Below are 22591 nucleotides of genomic sequence, written 5' to 3'. Positions count from 1 at the left end.
TGAGCTACCAGGGAAGCACCCTCAAAATGCCTACAAAATGGCTGGCTCCCTGGATCCACAAGGTATCATGGACCCATGCGGATCCAAAACTAGAACTGCTCCAAGGTCAAGCAAAAATCATGTTCTCTGTGGGGCTCATTCTACAAAGCCAGGGAATGTGTAGCCAAGTATACATGATCTGTTATTCTCTAGGCAGGACATTGCAAACAGAACAGATTTCAAATATGTATTAATGATGACTCCAGGCAGTCATACAGGCAATTATGATCGACCTGCCGCTGCATTCTATAGGCTGCTCACAATATAGATCCAGACACCTAGAGAATATTCACCTACCTATTGTAACCTGAATCCCTCCTTCAATCGGTATCCATCATCCATGTTTCTATCTATGCCTTCTTGATATGTATGAAACCCGAGAGAGAGAGAGAGAAGACTTCTAGTATTTCTCACTTCTCCTCTTAGGAATCATCTTGACTTTTGAAAAATCTTTGAGCTCACATGGTGCAGATAAGACAACTGAAATAATCCTGAGGATGCCTCAGGCACAGATGACTCTCCAGGTTATTATGGTACAAAGGCACACAGTAGAGTGAAACCTACAATCCATCTACATGACTGGCCCAGATCCACCACAAATGAGGTTCTTGTGAACCTTACACTACCCATTCAAGGCACAGTACGCCAACTGTACGTGAACTGCACCTGGATGGGCAGGGCACTGCACAAAGCAGAGCATTCGGGTGGAAGATTGCCTTTCACATTCACACCCACACATACCTTTGCTAATCATATCCTGATGCAGCAACAAAGATTTACTGATTTTTCTTGAAATCATGGACAGACTGTCAGGCAACCTGAACCTCTCCTCCTTGAGAATAGCTTCAGCTAGCCTACAGGTATCTGGAGAAATATGTGAACATAGTTCAAATGATCAGCAAGCAAGGTGAATGTGATTCTAGTAGAATTTAACCTTTCCATCCTCTACATTATCGTGTTCACATTTTCAGATCTGAACAACTGGGATCAAAATCTAGGGATGTTTGACAGGTCCGTGGCTTCCAGGGACTACATGATACCTTGGAATAATATCACCTGGAGGCGCACACCCATTCAACTTCCAAGGCCAACAGGAATGGTGATGCACTTAAGTATTCTTCTAACCAGGAAGGCTGTGTTCACACCTCTTTAAGTAAGGACGACACCCAACATTGAGTCGTGGAACTAGAAATTTGACCCATGGCCCAGCAACATGGTTTGTACCTCTCTCAGGGTCTCTTTCCATGTTCTATGCGTATCTGCACAAGGATCAGTACCATGGGTAAAAACTGACTCCCTTTAGTTTTTCTCTCTTATTTTTTTCCCTAATATGTTGTGTGTCTACATTTTCTAAATTATAGCTACTCATGCTATTGGGAATATTTCAGTATTCAAAGGCTTCTCAAAATGTAGGGATCCATGTGACTCTCCAGAACCTCATGACATCATGGGAAGCACACAAGGGACACATCAGCTCGACCACTAGAAATCTCCTAAGCTCAACCAACATTGATGTTTCTTGCGAGCCTTACTCTATGTAGACACTATTCACACCAACTTTATGTGTTCAGAACCTGTCCAAACAAGACACTGCACACAGGTGGATTCCGGTACGAGCACCAACTCTCAACTTCAGGCACTTCCAAATGTCATGTTCACCTCTCTTCCTACCACATCCTATTGAATGATGTCAAGAATTTCCCTAAACTGAGACATATTCATTCACTGCACACACAACACCTCCATCAGTCAATGGAGTTCTGCTCTTCTGTTCTATGTCTTACTGGAGTGATGAAGAGCAGCACCGGAGGAGAAGACAGGTGGACTTCTCATTTACATTACTGCAAAAATTCTTTATTTTCTCTAAAGTAGGCATTTACACTGTGAGCAAGAGACTAATGAAATCACACTGAAGATTCCTGAGACCAGGGGAATGCCAGTGTCTTCATGGCTTTTCAATAGCAGAAACAAACACACCTGGATCTCCACCATTATGCTGCATACAAAGGTCAGCACGGTGGGTCCTCTTGAGCATTTTTGACCGAAACATGCACTGGTAACATGAAACAGAATGGAGCAGCTCCTGTTTTATAGGTAACTCTACCCAGAAGGCCTCTCCGAGGAGGATCTGCCCAAGCCCCTGCTCTCTCTGAGAAGCAGCTATGATCTCTCTCCCAATCACGCCCATGACTGCACTCAGAATAATTTCCAACCCCTGGACATAACACCAAGCTGATTTTCATCCTCATCCCTCTCTGAGTGGCTGTCCACTCTTCACAACCCTATGCTTGTTTGAGATATATGGAAGTGATGAGTGAGAAAAGACGCATGTTTACTTTCTCTCTTCTCCAAATATGTACTTCTTTCCCTCTGTATGGTGTCTGTGGACACATTGTGAGGGGGGGACGAATGAAATCGTCCCAAGGATGGTAGAGGCACAGATGCCTCAAGGGTAATTATGACATCAAGGAGGCAGCTCAAGGAGTCCTGCGACTCTGGGCATGCCAATGGTCCAGAAGCCACCACAAAGATGTTTTGTGAGCGTTACTCTACCTAGACAGGCCAGTTCACACTGAACCTAAGTGAACTCAACCTATCTGGGCAGGGCACTGCAACCAGGAGGACTTGCAGAGGGGGAACTTGCCCTTTCACCCTAACACCCACACATACTGCTGCTCATCATGCATATTCTGATGCTACAACCAACATATATTCAGCCATGATCAAAACATTGATCCTCTGTCATCCAACCTGCATCTCCTCTCCTTGAGGATATGTTCAGCTCGTCTACACATATCTAGAGATATATGTGAACACAGGTAAATACACAACAATCAAGATGAATGTGATTCTAGTAGCATTAATTTTTCCATTCTCTACATTACACATAGTCACATTTTCTGATGTGGACTACTGAGATCATAATCGAGGTATGTTTGTCACCCAGGTGTATTCCTGGCCCCCACTGATATTTTGGACTAATATCACCTGGAGCCCCACACCCATCCATTGTCCATAGCCTACCAGTCCTGTTGATATTGTTACACATTACTCTACTCAGGAAGCCTCTGATTACAGGTTCTTTAAGTGGTGACTACACCCAGCATTTATCTATGCATCTAGAAAAAGTTGACCATGACTATCAAATGTGGATCACCCTCTCACAGGATCTCATCACCTGACCTATGTGTATCTGTATCAGGATGAGAGAGCTTGAACAAAAGCTAACTCTGTTTAGTTCTTTTTCTACTAGGAAGTGCGATTCCATTATCTAACCTGTAGGTGCTGAAACTATTAGGAATACTCAAGCACTGGAAGCACCCTCAAAATGCCTACAAAACGGTTGGCTCCCTGGATCCACAAGATATCATGGAAAGCAAGCTCACGTACCCATGCAGATTCAAAACTAGAACTGCTCCAAGGTCAAGCAAAATCATGTTCTCTGTGAGGCTCATTATACAAAGACAGGGAATGTGTATTCAAGTATACATTAACCGTTATTCTCTAGGCAGGGCATTGCAAACAGAACAGATTTCAAATACGTATTAACGAAGACTCCAGGAAGTCGTAGAGGCAATTATGATCAACCCGCCAGCTGCATTCTATAGGCTGCTCACAATATAGATCCAGACACTTAGAGAATATTCACCTACCTATTGTACCCTGAATCCCTCATTCAATAGGTATCCATCATGCATGTCTCTATGCCTTCTTCATATGTATGGAACCTGAGAGAGAGAGAGAAGACTTGTAGTATGTCTCACTTCTCCTCTTAGGAATCATCTTGACTTTTGAAAAATCTTGAGTTCACATAGTACAGATAAGACAATTAAAATAATCCTGAGGATGCATCAGCCACAGATGATTCCCCTGGTTATTATGGTATAAAAGGCACACAGCAGAGTAAAACCTACCAATCCATCTACCTCACTGGTCCAGATCCACCACAAATGAGGTTCTTGTGAGCCTTACACTACCCATTCAAAGCACAGTACACCAATTGTACAGGAATTGCACCTGGATGAGCAGGGCACTGCACACAGCAGAGCTTTCAGGTGGAAGATTGCCCTTTCAAATTCACACCCACACATACCTTTGCTAATCATATCCTGATGCTGCAACAAAGATTTACGGATTTTTCTTGAAATCATGTACAGACTTTCATCCAACATACAAGTTTTCTCCTTGAGAGTCGCTTCAGCTGGTCTACAGGTATCTGCAGAATATGTGAACATAGGTTAAATGATCAGCAAGCAAGGTGAATGTGATTCTAGAAGCATTAACCTTTTCATCCTCTACATTATACATGTTCACATTTTCAGATCTGAACAACTGGGATCAAAATCTAGGGATGTGTGACAGGTCTGTGGCTTCCAGGGACTATCCGATACTTTGGAATAGTATCACCTGGAACCGCGCACCCATTCAACTTCCAAAGCCTTGAGGAATGGTGAAGCACTTAAATACTCTCCTACCCAGGAAGGCTGTGTTCACACTTCTTTAAGTGAGGACAACACCCAACATTGAGTCGTGGAACTAGAAAGTTGACCCATGGCCCAGCAACATGGTTTGCACCTCTCTCAGGGTCTCTTTCCGTGTTCTGTGCATATCTGCACAACGATTAGGTACCATGGGTAAAAACTGACTCCTTTTGGTATTGCTCCCTTTCCTTTTTTTTTTTTCCTAATATGTTGTGTGTTTCCATTTTCTGAATCATAGCTACTCATGCTATTGGGAATATTTCAGTATTTAAAGGCTTCTCAAAATTTAGGGATCCATGTGGCTCCCCAGAACCTCATGACATCATGGCATGCACACAAGGGACACAGCACCTCCACCACTAGAAATCAGAGACTAATGAAATCACACAGAAGATTCCTGAGACTAGGGGAACACCAGTGTCTTCATGGCTTTTCCATAGCAGAAACAAACACGCTTGGATCTCGACCATTATGCTGCATACCAAGGCCAGCATGGTGTGTGCTCTTGAGCATTTTCAAACAAAACATGCACTGGTGCCATGAAACAGAATGGAGCAGCTGCTGTTTCCTAGGGAACTCTACCCAGAAGGGCTCTCTGTCGAGGATATAACCAAGCCCCTGCTCTCTCTGAAAAGCAGCTACGACCTCTCTCCCCATCAGGCCCATAACTGAAATCAGGATATTTCCAGCCCCTGGACATAACAACGAGCTGATTTTCATCCTCATCCCTCCCTGAGGGCCTGTCCACTCTTCACAACCCCATGCCTGTTCGAGATGTATGGGAGTGAAGAGTGAGAAAAGATGCATCTTTAATTTCTCTCTTCCTCAAATATGTACTTCTTTCCCTCTGTATGTTTTCTGTGGTCACATTGTGAGGAGAGGACGAATGACATCGTCCCGAGGATGGTAGAGGCACAGATGCCTCAAGAGTAATTATGACATCAAGGGAAGCAGCTCAAGGACTCCTGCAACTCTGGGCACGCCAATGGTCCAGAAGCCACCACAGAGATGTTTTGTGAGCGTTACTCTACCTAGACAGTCCGGTTCACACAGCACCTAGGTGAACTCAACCTATCTGGGCAGGGCACTGCACCCAGGAGAACTTGCAGGAGGAGAACTTGCCCTTTCACCCTAACATCCACACATACTCCTGCTCATAATGCATATTCTGATGCTAAAACCAACCTATATTCAACCACCATCAAAACATTGATGCTCTGTCATCCAACCTGCATCTCCTCTCCTTGAGGATATGTTCAGCTGGTCTACACATATCTAGAGATATATGTGAACCCTGGTAAATACACAACAATCAAGGTGAATGTGATTCTAGTAGCATTAATTTTTCCATTCTCTACATTACATACAGTCACATTTTCTAATGTGGACTACTGAGATCATTATTGAGGTATGTTTGTCACCCAGGTGTCTTCCTGGCCCTCCTTGATATTTTGGACTAATATCACCTGGAGCCCCACACCCATCCACTGTCCATAGCCTACCAGTCCTGTTTATATTGTTGCACATTACTCTAGTCAGGAAGCCTCTGATTTCAGGTTCTGTAAGTGTTGACTACACCCAGCATTTATCTATGCATCTATAAATAGTTAACCATGACCATCAAACGTGGATCACCCTCTCACAGGGTCTCATCACTTGACCTATGTGTATCTGTATCAGTATGAGAGAGCTTGAACAAAGGCTCACTCTGTTTAGATCCTTTTCTACTAGGAAGTGCGATTCCATTATCTAACCTGTAGGTGCTGAAGCTAGTAGGAATACTCAAGCACTGGAAGCACCCTCAGAATGCCTACAAAACCGCTGGCTCCCTGGATCCACAAGATATCAAGGAAAGCAGCCCACAGACCCATGCAGATCCAAAACTAGAACTGCTCCAAGGTCAAGCAAAAATCATATTCCCAGTGAGGCTCATTCTACAAAGTCAGGGAATATGTAGTCAAGTATACATGATCTGTTATTCTCTAGACAGGGCATTGCAAACAGAAGAGATTTCAAATACAGATTAACGAAGACTCTAGGCAGTTATATAGGCAATTATCATCGACCTGCCAGCTGCATTCTATAGGCTGCTCACAATATAGATCCAGATACCTAGAGAATATTCACCTACCTATTGTAACCTGAATCCCTCCCTCAATAGGTATCCATCACCCATGTATCTATGCCTTCTTGATATGTATGAAACCCAAGAGAGAGAGAGAGAAGACTCCTAGTATTTCTCACCTCTCCTCTTAGGAATCATCTTGATTTTGCAAAATCTTTGAGTTCACATAGTGGAGATAGAACAATTGAAATAATCCTGAGGATGCGTCAGACACAGATGATTACCCAAGTTATTACGGTATAAAGGCACACAGCAGAGTGAAACCTACCAATCCATCTAAATCACTGGTACAGATCCACCACAAATGAGATTCTTGTGAGCCTTACACCCACTACCCATTCAAGGCACAGTACACCAATTGTACGTGAACTGCACCTGGATGGGCAGGGCACTGCACACAGCATAGCTTCCAGGTGGAAGATTGCCCTTTCACATTGACACCCACACATAACTTTGCAAATCATATCCTGATGCTGCAATAAAGATTAACCGATTTTTCTTGAAATCATGGACAGACTTTCATCCAACATGTACCTTATCTCCTTGAGAATCACTTCAGCTGGTCTACAGGTACCTGCAGAATATGTCAATATAGGTTAAATGATCAGGAAGCAAGGTGAATGTGATTCTAGGAGGATTAAACTTTTCATCCTCTACATTATACATGTTCACATTTTCAGATCTGAACAATTGGGATCAAAATCTAGGGATGTGTGACAGGTCTGTGGCTTCCAGGGACTATCGATACCTTGGAATAATACCACCTGGAACCGCGCACCCTTTCAACTTCCAAGGCCTCCAAGAATGGTGATGCACTTAAGTATTCTTCTATCCAGGAAGGCTGTGTTCACACTTCTTTAAGTGAGGAAACACCCAACATTGAGTTGTGGAACTAGAAAGATGACCCATGGCCCAGCAACATGGTTTCCACCTCTCTCTGGGTCTCTTTCTGTGCTCTATGGGTATCTGCACAAGGATCAGGTACAGGTACCATGGGTAAAAATTTACTCCTTTTGATTTTGCTCTCTCGATTTTTTTTTCCTAGTATGTTGTGTGTTTCCATTTTCTAAATCATAGCTACTCATGCTATTGGGAATATTTCAGTATTCAAAGGCTTCTCAAAATGTAGGGATCCATGTGGCTCCCCAGAACCTCATGACATCATGGCAAGCACACAAGGGACACATCAGCTCCACCACTAGAAATCAGAGACTAATGAAATCACACTAAATATTCCTGAGACCATGGGAACGCCAATGTCTTCATGGATTTTTCACTGCAGAAACAAACACACTTGGATCGCCACGATTACGCTCCATACAAAGGTCAGCACTGAGTGTCCTACTGAGCATTTTATACTGAAACATGCACTGGTGCCATGAAACAGAATGGAGCAGCTCCTGTTTTATTGGGAACTCTATCCAGAAGAGCTTTCCGTGGAGGACTAGCCAAGCCCCTGCTCTCTCTGAGAAGCAGCTACGACCTGTCTCACCATCATGCCCATGAATGCATTCAGGATATTTCCAGCCCTTGGAGATAACAACGAGCTGATTTTCATCCTCATCCCTCTCTGAGTGGCTGTCCACTCTTCACAACCCTATGCCAATTTGAGATATACGGGAGTGAAGAGTGTGAAAAGCAGCATGTTTACTTTCTCTCTTCTCCAAATATGTACCTCTTTCCCTCTGTACGGTGCCTGTGGTCACATTTTGAGGAGAGGACTAATGAAATCGTCATGAGGATGGTAGAGGCACAGATGAATCAAAGGTCATTATGACATCAAAGCAGACATCTCAAGGACTCCTGCGACTCCACCCACTACACTCATCTAGAGGCCACCACAAAAGATGTTTTGTGAGCCTTACTCTACCTAGATAGTCCCATTCACACAGCATCTAAGTGCACAAAATCTATTTGGGCAGTGCAGTGCACCCAGGAGGTCTTGCAGGAGGAACACTTGCCCTTTCACCCTAACATCCACACATACTGCTGCACATCATGCATATTCTGATGCTACAACAAACATATATCCAACCACCATCAAAACATTGATCTTCTGTCATCCAACCTGCATCTCCTTTCCTTGATGATATGTTCAGCTGGTCTACACATACCTAGAGATATGTGTGAACACAGGTAAATGCACAACAATCAAGTGAATGTGATTCTAGTAGCATTAATTTTTTCATTCTCTACATTACATATAGTCACATTTTCAGATGTGGACCACTGAGATCATAATCGATGTATGTATTTCACCTAGGTGGCTTCCTGGCCCTCTTGATGTCTTGGACTAGTATCACCTGGAGCCCCACACCCATCCATTGTCCATGGCCTACCAGTCATGGTGATATCGTCGCACATTACTCTACTCAGGAAGCCTCTGATTACAGATTCTTTAAGTGTTGAATACACCCAATATTTATCTATGTACCTAGAAAAATTTGACCACGAGTATCAGGAGTGGATCACCCCTCTCACAGGAACTCATTACCTGACCTAAGTGTATGTGTACCAGGATGAGATAGCTTGGATAAAACCTCGCTCTGTTTAGTTCCTTTTCTACTAGGAACTGCGATTTCATTATCTACCCTGTAGTTGCTGACACTATTAGGAATACTCAAGCACTGGAAGCACCGTCAAAGGGCAACAAACCGGCTGGCTCCCTGGACCCACAAGATATCATGGGAAGCAGCCCACAGAGCCATGCAGCTCCAAAACTATAACTGCTCCAAGGTCAGGCAAAATCATTTTCACAGTGAGGCTCATTCTACAAAGACAGGGAATGTCTATTCAATGTATAAATGATCTGTTCTTCTCTAGGCAGGGCATTGCAAACAGCAGTGATCTCAAAAATGGATTAACCCATGACTCCAGGAAATCATACAGGTAGTTATGATCAATCCGCCCACTGCATTCTATAGGCTACTCACAATATATATCCAGAAAACTAGAGAATATTCACCTCCTTATTGTAACATGAATCCCTCCTTCAATAGGTATCCATCATCCACATGTCTACAGCTTTTTGATATGTATGAATCCCGAGACAGAGAGAGAAGACCTATATAGTATTACTCACTTCTCCTCTTAGGTATTATCTTGACTTCTAAAAAATGTTTGTCTTCACATTGTGCAGATAGGACAATTGAAATAATCCTGAGGATGCATCAGCCAAAGATGACTCCCCAGGCTATTACGGTATAAAGGCAGACAGCAGAGTGAAACCTACCAATCCATCCACATCTCTGGTCCAGACCCACCACAAATGAGGTTATTGTGAGCCTTACAATACCCATTCAAGGCACAGTACACCTATTATACTTGAACTGCACCTGGATGGGCAGGGCACTACACACAGCAGAGCTTCTGGGTGGAAGATTGCCCTTTCACATTCACACTCACACATACCTTTGCTCATCATATCCCGATGCTGCAACAAAGATTTACCGATTTCTCTTGAAATCATGGACAGACTGACACCTAACATGCACCTTTTCTCCTTGAGAAGCACTTCAGCGGGTCTACAGGTATTTGGAGAAATATGTGAACATAGGTTAAATGATCAGCAAGCAAAGTGAATGTGATTCCAGTACCATTTACCTTTCCATTCTCTACATTATACGTGTTCACACTTTCAGATCTGAATAACTGGGATCAAAATCTAGGGATGTTTGACAGTTCTGTGGCTTCCAGGACTACCCAATACCTTGGAATAATATCACCTGGAACCGAGCCCCAATTCAACTTCCAAGGCCTCGAGAAATGGTGATGCACTTAAATATTCTGCTACGCAGGAAGGCTGTGTTCACACTTCTTTAAGTGAGGACAACACCCAACATTGAGTCGTGGAACTAGAACGTTGACCCATGGCCCAGCAACATGGTTTGCACCTCTCTCTGGGTCTCTTTCCATGTTCTATGGGTATCTGCACAAGGATCAGGTATCATGCGTAAAAATTTACTCCTTTTGATTTTGATCTCTCTCTCTCTTTTTTTTTTCCCTAATATGTTGTGTGTTTCCATTTTCTGTATCATAGCTACTCATGCTATTGGGAATATTTCAGTATTCTAAGGCATCTTAAAATACAGGGATCCATGTGGCTCCCCAGAACCTCATGACATCATGGCAAGCACACAAGAGACACATCATCTCCACCACTAGAAATCAGAGACTAATGAAATCACACTGAAGATTCCTGAGACTGGGGAAACGCCAATGTCTTCATGGCTTTCCACTGCAGAAACAAACACACTTGGATCTCCACCATTATGCTCCATACAAAGGTCAGCACGGTGTGTCCTACTGAGCATTTTCAACAGAAACATGCATTAGTACCATGAAACAGAATGGAGCAGCTCCTATTTTATAGGGAACTCTATACAGAAGAGCTCACCATGGAGGATATAGCCAAGCCCCTGCTCTCTCTGAGAAGCAGCTACGACCTGCCTCCCCATGATGCCCATGAATGCATTCAGGATATTTCCAGCCCATGGAGATAACAACGAGCTGATTTTCATCCTCATCCCTCCCTAAGTGCCTGTCCACTCTTCACAACGCTATACAAGTTTGAGATATATGGGAGTGAAGAGTGTGAAAAGCAGCATCTTTACGTTCTCTCTTCTCAAAATATGTGGTTTCTGTGGTCACATTGTGAGGAGAGGACTAATGAAATCATCCTGAGGATGGTAGAGGCACAGATAACTCAAGGGTCATTATGACATCAAAGCAGGCATCTCAAGGACTCCTGTGACTCCACCCACTACATTCATCTAGAGGCCACCACAAAAGATGTTTTGTGACCTTTGCTCTACCTAGAAAGTCCCATTTACACAGCATCTAAGTGCACAAAACCTATTTTGGCAGGGCAGTGCACCCAGGAGGCCTTGCAGGAGGAGCACTTGCCCTTTCACCCTAACATCCACACATACTGCTGCACATCATGCATATTCTGATGCTACAACAAACATATATCCAACCACCATCAAAACATTGATCCTCTGTCATCCAACCTGGATCTCCTCTCCTTGAGGATATGTTCAGCTGGTCTACACATATCTAGAAATGTGTGTGCACAAAGGTAAATGGAAAACAATCAAGGCGAATGTGATTCTAGTACCATTAATCTTTTCATTCTCTACATTACACAGTCACATTTTCAGATGTGGACTACTGAGATCATAATCGAGGTATGTTTGTCACCTAGGTGGCTTCCTGGCCCTCCTGATGTCTTGGACTAGTATCATCTGGAGCCCCACATCCATCCATTGTCCGTGGTCTACCAGGCATGGTGATATCGTTGCACATTATTCTACTCAGAAGCCTCAGAGTACAGGTTCTTTAAGTGTTTATTACACTCAACATTTATCTATGGACGTAGGAAAAGTTGACCATGGCTATCAAACGTGGATCACCCCTCTCACAGGATCTCATCACCTGACCTAAGTGTATGTATACCAGGATGAGATAGCTTGGATAAAAGCTTACTCTTTAGTTCCTTTTCTACCAGGAAGTGCGATTCCATTCTAGAAAAAGTTGACCACATCTATCAAATGTGGATCATCTCTCTCACAGGATCTCATCACCTGACCTAAGTGTATCTGTACCAGGATAAGATAGCTTGGATAAAAGCTCCCTCTGTTTAGTTCCTTTTCTACTTGCAAGTGCGATTCCATTATTTAACCTGTAGGTGCTGATGCTATAGGAATACTCAAGCACTGGAAGCACTGTGAAAAGGCCAATAAACCGGCTGGCTCCCTGGACCCACAAGATATCATGGGAAGCAGCCCACAGAGCCATGCAGCTCCAAAACTAGAACTGCTCCAAGGTCAGGCCAAAATCAGGTTCCCAGTGAGGCTCATTCTACAAAAGCAGGGAATGTGTAGTTGAGGTATACATGATCTGTTCTTCTCTAGGCAGGGCATTGCAAACAGCACAGATCTCAAACATGGATTAACCCAAGACTCCAGGCATTCATATACGAAATTATGATCAATTCGCCCACTGCATTCTATAGGCTACTCACAACATAGATCCAGAAACCTAGAGAGGATTCACCTACATATTGTAACCTGAATCCCTCCTTCAATAGGTATCCATCATCCACGTCTCTATGCCTTCTTGATATGTATGAATCCGGAGACACAGAGAGAAGACCTCTAGTATAACTCACTTCTCTTCCTGGGTAACATCTTGACTTTTAAAAAATATTTGTGTTCACATAGTGGGGATAGGACAGTTGAAATAATCCTGAGGATGCATCAGCCAAAGATGACTCCCCAGGTTATTATGGTATAAAGGCAGACAGCAGAGTGAAACCTACCAATCCATCCACATCTCTGGTCCAGATCCACCACAAATGATGTTCTTGTGAGCCTTACAATACCCATTCAAGGCACAGTACACCAACTGTACGTGAACTGCACCTGGATGGGCAGGGCACTGCACACAGCAGAGATTCCAGGTGGAAGACTGCCCTTTCATATTCACAATCACACATACCTTTGCTTATCAGATCCCGATGCTGCAGCAAAGATTTACCAATTTCTCTTGAAATCATGGACAGACTGACATCCAACATGCACCTCTTCTCCTTGAGAATCGCTTCAGCTGGTCTACAGATATCGGGAGAAATATGGGACATAGGTTAAATGATCAGCAAGCAAGGTGAATTTGATTCTAGTAGCATTTACTTCCCATCGTCTACATTATATGAGTTCACATTTTCATATCTGAACAACTGGGATCAAAATCTAGAGATTTTTAACAAACATGGCTTTCAGGACTAACCAATACTTTGGAATAATATCACCTGGAACCGCGCACACATTCAACATCCAAAGCCTCGAGGAATGGTGATGCACTTAAGTATTCTTCTACCCAGGAAGGTTGTGTTCACACTTCTTTAACTCAGGATGACACCCAACATTGAGTCGTGGAACTAGAAAGTTGACCCATTACCCAGCAACATGGTTTGCACCTCTCTCAGGGTCTTTTTCTGTGTTCTGTGCATATCTGCACAACGATAAGCTACCATGGGTAAAAATTGACTCCTTTTGGTTTTGCTCTCTTTCTCTCTTTTTTTTTTTTTTCCTAATATGTTGTGTATTTCCATTTTCTGAATTATAGCTACTCATGCTATCAGGAATATTTCAGTATTCAAAGGTTTCTCATAATGTATGGATCCATGTGGCTCTCCAGAAACTCATGACATCATGGCAAGCACAAAAGGGACACATGAGCTCCACCACTAGAAATCAGAGACTAATGAAATCACGCTGCAGATTCAGCAGAAACAAACACACTTCGATCTCCACCATTATGCTGCATACAAAGGTCAGCACGGTGTATGCTCTTGAGAATTTTCGACCGTAACATGCACTGGTGCCAAAAAACAGAATGGAGCAGATCCTGTTGTATAGGGAACTCTACCCAGGAGGGCTCTCCATGGAGGATCTACCCAAGCCCCTGTTCTCTCTAAGAAGCAGCTACAACCTCTCTCCCCATCACGCCCATGACTGCAATCAGGATATTTCCAGCCCGTGGACATAACAAAGAGCGGATTTTCATCCTCATCCCTCCCTGAGTGGCTGTCCACTCTTCACAACCCTAAACTTGTTTGAGATATATGGGAGTGAAGAGTGAGAAAGGTGCATCTTTAATTTCTCTCTTCCCAAATATGTACTTCTTTCCCTCTGTATTGTGTCTGTGGTCACATTTTGAGGAGAGGACAAATGAAATCCTCCCGAGGATGGTAGAGGCACAGATGCCTCAAGGGTAATTACGACATCAAGGGAAGCAGCTCAAGGACTCCTGCAACTGTGGGCACACCAATGGTCCAGAAGCCACCACAGAGATGTTTTGTGAGCGTTACTCTACCTAGACAGTCTGGTTCACACAGCACCTATGTGAACCCAACATATCTGTGCAGGGCACTGCACCCAGGAGGACTTGCGGGAGGAGCACTTGCCCTTTCACCTCAACATCCACACATACTGCTGCACATCATGCATATTCTGATGCTACAACAAATATATCCAACCACCATCAAAACACTGATCTTCTGTCATGCATCCTGCATCTCCTCTCCTTGAGGATATGTTCAGCTGGTCTACACATATCTAGAGATATGTGTGAACACAGGTAAATGCACAACAATCAATGTGAATGTGATTCTGAGTAGCATTAAATTTTCCATTCTCTACATTACACATAGTCACATTTTCAGATGTGGACTACTGAGATCATAATCAAGGTATGTTTGTCACCTAGGTGGCTTCTTGGCCCTTCTGATGTCTCAGACTAATATCACCTGGAGCCCCATACCCATCAATTGTCCATGGCCTACCAGTCATGGTGATATCAGTGCACAGGAAGCCTCTGATTACAGGTTCTTTAATTGTTGAATACACCCAACATTTATCTATGTACCTAGAAAAATTTGACCACGACTATCAAACGTGGATCACCCCTCTCACAGGACCTTATCACCTGACCTAAATGTATCTATACCAGGATGAGATAGCTTGGATAAAAGCTCACTCTGTTTAGTTCCTTTACTACTAGGAATGCAATTCCATTATCTAACCTGTAGGTGCTGACGCTATTAGGAATACTCTAGCACTGGAAGCACTGTCGTAAGGCCAACAAACCGGCTGACTCCCTGGACCCACAAGATATCATGGGAAGCAGCCCACAGAGCCATGCAGCTCCAACTAAACTATAACTGTTCCAAGGTCAGGCCAAAATCATGTTCCCAGTGAGGCTCATTCTACAAAAACAGGGAATGTGTATTCGAGGTATAAATGATCTGTCCTCTTCTAGCCAAGGCATTGCAAACAGCAGAGATCTCAAATACGGACTAACCCAAGACTCCAGGCCAATCATACAGGCAATTATGATAAATCCGCTCACTGCATTCTATAGGCTGCTCACAATATAGATCCAGAACCCTAGAGAATATGCACCTACCTATTGTAACCTGAATCCCTCCTTCAATACGTATGCAACATCCATGTCTCTATGCCTTCTTGATACGTATGAAACCCGAGAGAGGGAGAGAAAAGACTTCTCGTATTTTGACTTCTCCTCTTAGGAATCATCTTGACTTTTGAAAAATCTTTTAGTTCACATAGTGCAGATAGGACAATTGAAATAATCCTGAGGATGCGTCAGACACAGATGATTCCCCAGGTTATTACGGTATAAAGGCACACAGCAGAGTGAAACTTACCAATCCATCTACATCACTGGTCCAGATCCACCACAAATTAGGTTCTTGTGAGCCTTACACTACCCATTCAAGGAGCAGTACACCAATTTTAAGTGAACTGCACCTGGATGGGCAGGGCACTGCACACAGCAGAGCTTCTGGGTGGAAGATTGCCCTTTCACATTCACACCCACACATACCTTTACTCATATCTTGATGCTGCAACAAAGATTTACCAATTTTTCTTGAAATCATGGACAGGCTGTCATCTAACCTGCACCTCCCTTCCTTGAGAATCCCTTCAGCTGGTCTACAGGTATCTGGAGAAATAAGGGAACATAGGTTAAATGATCAGCAAGCAAGGTGAATGTGATTCTAGTAGCATTTACCTTTCCATCCTCTACATTAACGTGTTCACATTTTCAGATCTGAACAACTGGGATCAAAAACTAGGGATGTTTGACAGGTCTGTGGCTTCCAGGGAATACCCGATACCTTGGAATAATATCACCGGGAGCCACATACCCATTCAACTTCCAAGGCCACCAGGAATGGTGATGCACTTAAGTATTATGCTACCCACGAAAGCTGTGTTCACACTTCTTTAAGTGAGGACAACACCCAACATTGAGTCCTGGAACTAGAAAGTTGACCCATGGCCCAGCAACATGGTTTGCACCTCTCTCAGGGTCTCTTTCCCTGTTCTATGCATATCTGCACTAGGATGAGGTACAATGGGTAAAAACTGACTCCCTTTAGTTTTTTTCTGTCTCTCTCTTATTTTTTCCTAATATGTTGTGTGTTTCCATTTTCTAAATTATAGGTACTCATGCTATTGGGAATATTTCAGTATTCAAAGGCTTCTCAAAATGTAGGGATCCATGTGGCTCCACAGAACCTCATGACATCATGGCAAGCGCACAAGGGACACATCAGCTCCACCGCTAGAAATCAGAGACTAATGAATTCACACTGAAGATTCCTGAGACCGGGGGAACGCCAGTGTCTTCATGGCTTTTCCACAGCAGAAACAAACACACTTGGATCTCCACCATTATTCTGCATACAAAAGTCAGCACAGTTTGTTCTATGGAGCATTTTCGATCAAAACATGCACTGGTGCCATGAAGCAGAATGGAGCAGCTCCTGTTTTACAGGGAAATCTACCCAGAAGTGCTCTCCGTGGAGGAGCTAGCAAAGCCCCCGCTCTTTGTGAGAAGCAGCTATGACCTCTCTCCCAATCACGCCTATGACTGCACTCAGGATATTTTCAGCCACTGGAGATAACAAGGAGCTGATTTTCATCAACATCCCTCCCTGAGTGCCTGTTCACTCTTCATAAACCTATGCTTGTTTGAGTTATATGGGAGTGAAGAGTGTGAAAAGCAGCATCTTTACTTTCTCTCTTCTCCAAATATGTACTTCTTTCCCTCTGTATGGTGTCTGTGGTCACATTGTGAGGAGAGGACAAATGAAATTGTCTTCAGGATGGTATAGGCACAGATGATTCAAGGGTCATTATGACATCAAGGCAGGCAGCTCAAGGACTCCTGGGATTCCATGCATGCCACTTGTTAAAAGGCCACCACAAAAGATGTTTTGTGAGCGTTACTCAACCTAGACTGTCCGGTTCACACAGTACCTAAGTGCACTCAACCTATCTGGGCAGGGCAGTTCACCCAGGAGGACTTGCAGAAGGAGCACTTGCCCTTTCACCCTAACATCCACACATACTGCTGCACATCATGCATATTCTGATGCTACAACAAACATATATACAACCACCATCAAATCACTGATCCACTGTCATCCAACCTGTATCTCCTCTCCTTGAGAATATGTTAAGCTGGTCTACACATATCTAGAGATATATGTGAACACAGGTAAATGCACAACAATCAAGTTGAATGTGATTCTAGTACCATCAATTTTTCCATTCTCTATATTACACATAGTCATATTTTAAGAAGTAGACTACTGAGATCATAAGCGAGGTATGTTTGTCACCTAGGTGGCATCCTGGCCCTCCTGATGTCTTGGACTAATATAACTTGGAGCCCCACACTGAAGATTCCTGAGACGGGGGGAACGCCAGTGTCTTCATGGCTTTTCCATAGCAGAAACAAACACACTTGGATCTCCACCATTATGCTGCATACAAAGGTCAGCATGGTGTGTCCTATTGAGCATTTTCGACCAAAACATGCACTGGTGCCATGAAACAGAATGGAGCAGCTGCTGTTTTATAGGGAACTCTACTCAGAAGTTCCTCTAAGCCCTCCTGTGCCCGCACAGCCTCGGCTCCTTGGACGTGTGTTTGCTCCTCCTGGCTGCCACTCCTGGCATTAGGCATGCGGTAGCTCCTCCCGGCCGCCACCCCTGACCTCGGACGCGGGGTAACTCCTCTCATCGCTGCCCCTGAACTCGGACGCGGGGTAACTCCTCTCGTTACCGCCCCTGACTTCGGAGGCAGAGTAGCTCCTCTCGGCCGTCCCTCTGACCTCGGACGCGGGGTAACTCCTCTCGGCCGCACCCCCTGACCTCAGATGCTGGGTAGCTCTCTCGTCACAGCCCATGACCTCTGACGTGGGGTAGCTCCTCTCGGCGGCTCTCCCTGACCTCGAACGCTGGGTAGCTCTCTCATCGCAGCCTATGACCTCGGATGTGGGGTAGTTCCTTTCATCGCCGGCCCTGACCTTGGATGCAGGGTACCTCCTCTCGGCCCTTCCTGTGCCGTTGCAGCCTGCCACTCTCGGCCGCTGTCCTGACCTCGGACGTGGGGTAACTCCTCGTCACTGCCGCCCTTCATGCATGGAGTCCTCTCAGCTTCTGCCCTTTGACCTCGGACATGGGGTACCTCCTCATGGCCTCGCTTAGTGCGCCGGGGGCAGCTGCCTGGGCTTAGTGCGCCACTTGCTCAACAGTCGTCACAGGACTGGAAAAGGTCCGTTTTCATTCATCTCAAAGATAGACAATGCCAAAGGATGCTCAAACTACCACACAATTGAACTCATCTCACAGGCTAGTAAAGTAATGCTCAAAATTCTCCAAGCAAAATTTCAGCAATATGAGAAAAGAGAACTTCCTGATGTTCAAGCTTCTTTTAGAAAAGGCAGAGGAACGAGAGATCAAATTGCCAACATCTGCTAGATCACGAAAAAGCAAGAGAGTTCCAGAAGAACATCTATTTCTGCTTTATTGACTATTCCAAACCCTTTGAAAGTGTGGGTCACAATAAACTGTGGAAAATTCTGAAAGAGATGGGAATACCAGACCACTTGACCTGCCTCTTGAGAAATTTGTATGCAGGTCAGGAAGCAACTTTTAGAACTAGACTTGGTACAACAGACTGGTTCCAAATAGGAAAAGGAGTACGTCAAGGCTGTACATTGTCACCCTGCTTATTTAAATTCTATGCAGAATACATCATGAGAAAGGCTGGACTGGAAGAAGCACAAGCTGGAATCAAGATTGCCGGGAGAAATATCAATAACCTCACATATGCAGATGACACCACCCTTATGGCAGAAAGTAAAGAGGAACTCAAAAGCCTCTTGATGAAAGTGAAAGTGGAAAGTGAAAAAGTTGGCTTAAAGCTCAACATTCAGAAAACGAAGATCATGGCATCCGGTCCCATCACTTCCTGGGAAATAGATGGGGAAACAGTGGGAACAGTGTCAGACTTTATTTTGGGGGGCTCCAAAATCACTTCAGATGGTGATTGCAGCCATGAAATTAAAAGACGCTTACACCTTAGAAGGAAAGTTATGACCAACTTAGAAAGCATATTCAAAAGCAGAGACATTACTTTGCCAACAAAGGTTCATCTAGTCAAGGCTATGGTTTTTCCAGTGGTCATGTATGGATGTGACAGTTGGACTGTGAAGAACGCTGAGCACCGAAGAATTGATGCTTTTGAACTGTGGTGTTGGAGAAGCCTCTTGAGAGTCCCTTGGACTGCAAGGAGATCCAACCAGTCCAGTCTGAAGGAGATCAGTCCAAGGATTTCTTTGGAAGTCATGATGCTAAAGCTGAAACTCCAGCACTTTGGCCACCTCATGCAAAGAGTTGACTCATTGGAAAAGACTCTGATGCTGAGAGGGATTAGGGCCAGGAGGAGAAGGGCATGACAGAGGATGAGATGGCTGGATGGTATCACTTACTCGATGGACACGCTGCTGCTAAGTCACTTCATTCGTATCCAACTCTGTGTGACCCCATAGATGGCAGCCCACCAGGTTTCCCTGAACCTGGGATTGTTCAAGCAAGAACAATGGAGTGGGCTGCCATTTCCTTCTACAATGCATGAAAGTGAAAATTGAAAGTGAAGTCATTCAGTTGTGTCCGACTCTTAGGGACCCCATGGACTGCAGCCAACAAGGCTCCTCTGTCCATGGGATTTTCCAGGCAAGAGTACTGGAGTGTGGTGCCAATGCCTTCTCCCCGATAGACATGAGTCTGGGTGAACTCCAAGAGTTGGTGATGGACAGGGAGGCCTGGCGTGCTGCGATTCATGGGGTCACAAAGAGTCGGACATGACTGAGCAACTGAAATGAACTGAAATACCCAGAAGGGCTCTCGGTGGAGGATCTACCCAAGCCCCTGCTCTCTCTGAGAAGCAGCTATGACCTCTCTCCCGATGACACCCATGACTCTACTCAGGGTATTGCCAGCCCCAGGACATAACAACGAGCTGAATTTCATCATTATCCTTTCTTGAGTGCCTGTCCACTCTTCACAACCCTATGCTTGTTTGAGATATAGGGGAGTGAAGACTGAGAAAAGCAGCATCTTTACTTTCTCTCTTCTCCAAATATGTACTTCTTTCCCTCTGCACAGTGTCTGTGGTCACACTGTGATGAGAGAATGAACGAAATCGTCACAAGGATGGTAGAGGCACAGATGACTCAAAGGTCATTATGACAACAAGGCAGGCAGCTCAAGGACTCCTGTGACTGCATGCAAGCCACTCATCCAGAGGTCACCACAAAGGATGTTTTGTGAGCATTACTCTACCGGGACAGTCCATTACTCTACCTGGACAGCACCTAGGTGAACTCAACCTATCTGAGCAGGGCAGTGCATGCAGGAGGACTTGCAGGAGGACAACTTGCCCTTTACCCTAACATTCACACATACTGCTTCACATCATGCATATTCTGATGCTACAACAAACATATATCCAACCACCATCAAAACATTGTTCCTCTGTCCTCCACCCTGCAAGTCCTCTCCTTGACGATATCTTCAGCTGGTCTACACATTATCTAGAGATATCGGCGAACACAGGTAAATGCACAACAATCACGATGAATGTGATTCTAGTAGCATTAATTTCCCCATTCTCTAAATTACACATAGTCACGTTTTCAGATGTGGAGTACTGAGATCATAATTGAGGTATGTTTGTCACCTAGGTGGCTTCCTGGCCCTCCTGATGTCTTGGATTAATATCAGGTGGAGCCCCACACATGCATCCATTGTCCATGGCCTACCAGTCATGGTGATATCATTGCACATTACTCTACTCAGGAAGCCTCTGATTACAGGTTCTTTAAGTCGTGAATACACCCAAGATTCAACCATGAATCTAGAAAAAGTTGACCACGACTATCAAACCTGGATCACCCCTCTCACAGGATCTCATGACCTGACCTAAGTGTATCTGTACCAGGGTGAGATAGCTTGGATAAAAGCTCACTCTGTTTAGTTCCTTTTCTACTAGGAAGTGCGATTCCATTATCTAACCTGTAGGTGCTGAAACTATTAGGAATACTCAAGCACTGGAAGCACCCTCAAAAGGCCTACAAAATGGCTGGCTCCCTGGACCCACAAGATATCTTGGGAAGCAGCCCAGAGAGCCATGCAGCTCCAAAACTAGAACTGCGCCAAGGTCACGCCAAAATCATGTTTCCAGTGAGGCTCATTCTACAAAGGCAGGGAATGTTTAGTTGAGGTATACATGATCTGTTCTTCTCTAGGCAGGGCACTGCAAACAGCACAGATCTCAAGTATGGATTAACCCAAGTCTCCAGGCAGTCTTACAGGCAATTATCATCAATCCGCCCACTGCATTCTATAGGCTGCTCGCAATATAGATGCAGACCCCTAGAGAAGATTCACCTACTTATTGTAACATGATCCCCTCCTTCAATAGGTATCCATCATCCACGACTCTATGGCTTCTTGATATGTATGAATTCCCAGAGAGAGAAGCCCTCTTGTATTACTCACTTCTCCTCTTAGGTATCATCTTGACTTTTATAAAATATTTGTGTTCACATAGTGCGGATAGGACAGTTGAAATAATCCTGAGGATGCGTCAGCCAAAGACGACTCCCCAGATTATTATGGTATAAAGGCAGACAACAGAGTGAAACCTACTAATCCATTCACATCTCTGGTCCAGATCCACCACAAATGACGATCTTGTGAGCCTTACCATACCCATTCAAGGCACAGTACACCAATTGTACATGAACTGCACCTGAATGGGCAGGGCACTGCACACAGCAGAGCTTCCGGGTAGAAGACTGCCCTTTCACCTTCACACCCACACATAACTTTGCTCATCATATCCCGATGCTGCAACAAATTTTTACCAGTCTCTTTTGACATCATGGACAGACTGACATCCAACATGCACCTCCTCTTCTCGAGAATCGCTTTAGCTGGTTGACATGTATCTGGAGAAATATGGGAATATAGGGTAAATGATCAGCAAGCAAGGTGAAG

This window comes from Bos grunniens, chromosome X (genome assembly GCF_055505025.1).
Source record: "Bos grunniens cultivar Pamir isolate PY7600 chromosome X, Bosgru_T2T1.0, whole genome shotgun sequence".
NCBI lineage: Eukaryota > Metazoa > Chordata > Mammalia > Artiodactyla > Bovidae > Bos > Bos grunniens.
The sequence above is the reverse complement of the archived record's forward strand: the minus strand, read 5'-3'. Positions refer to the sequence as shown.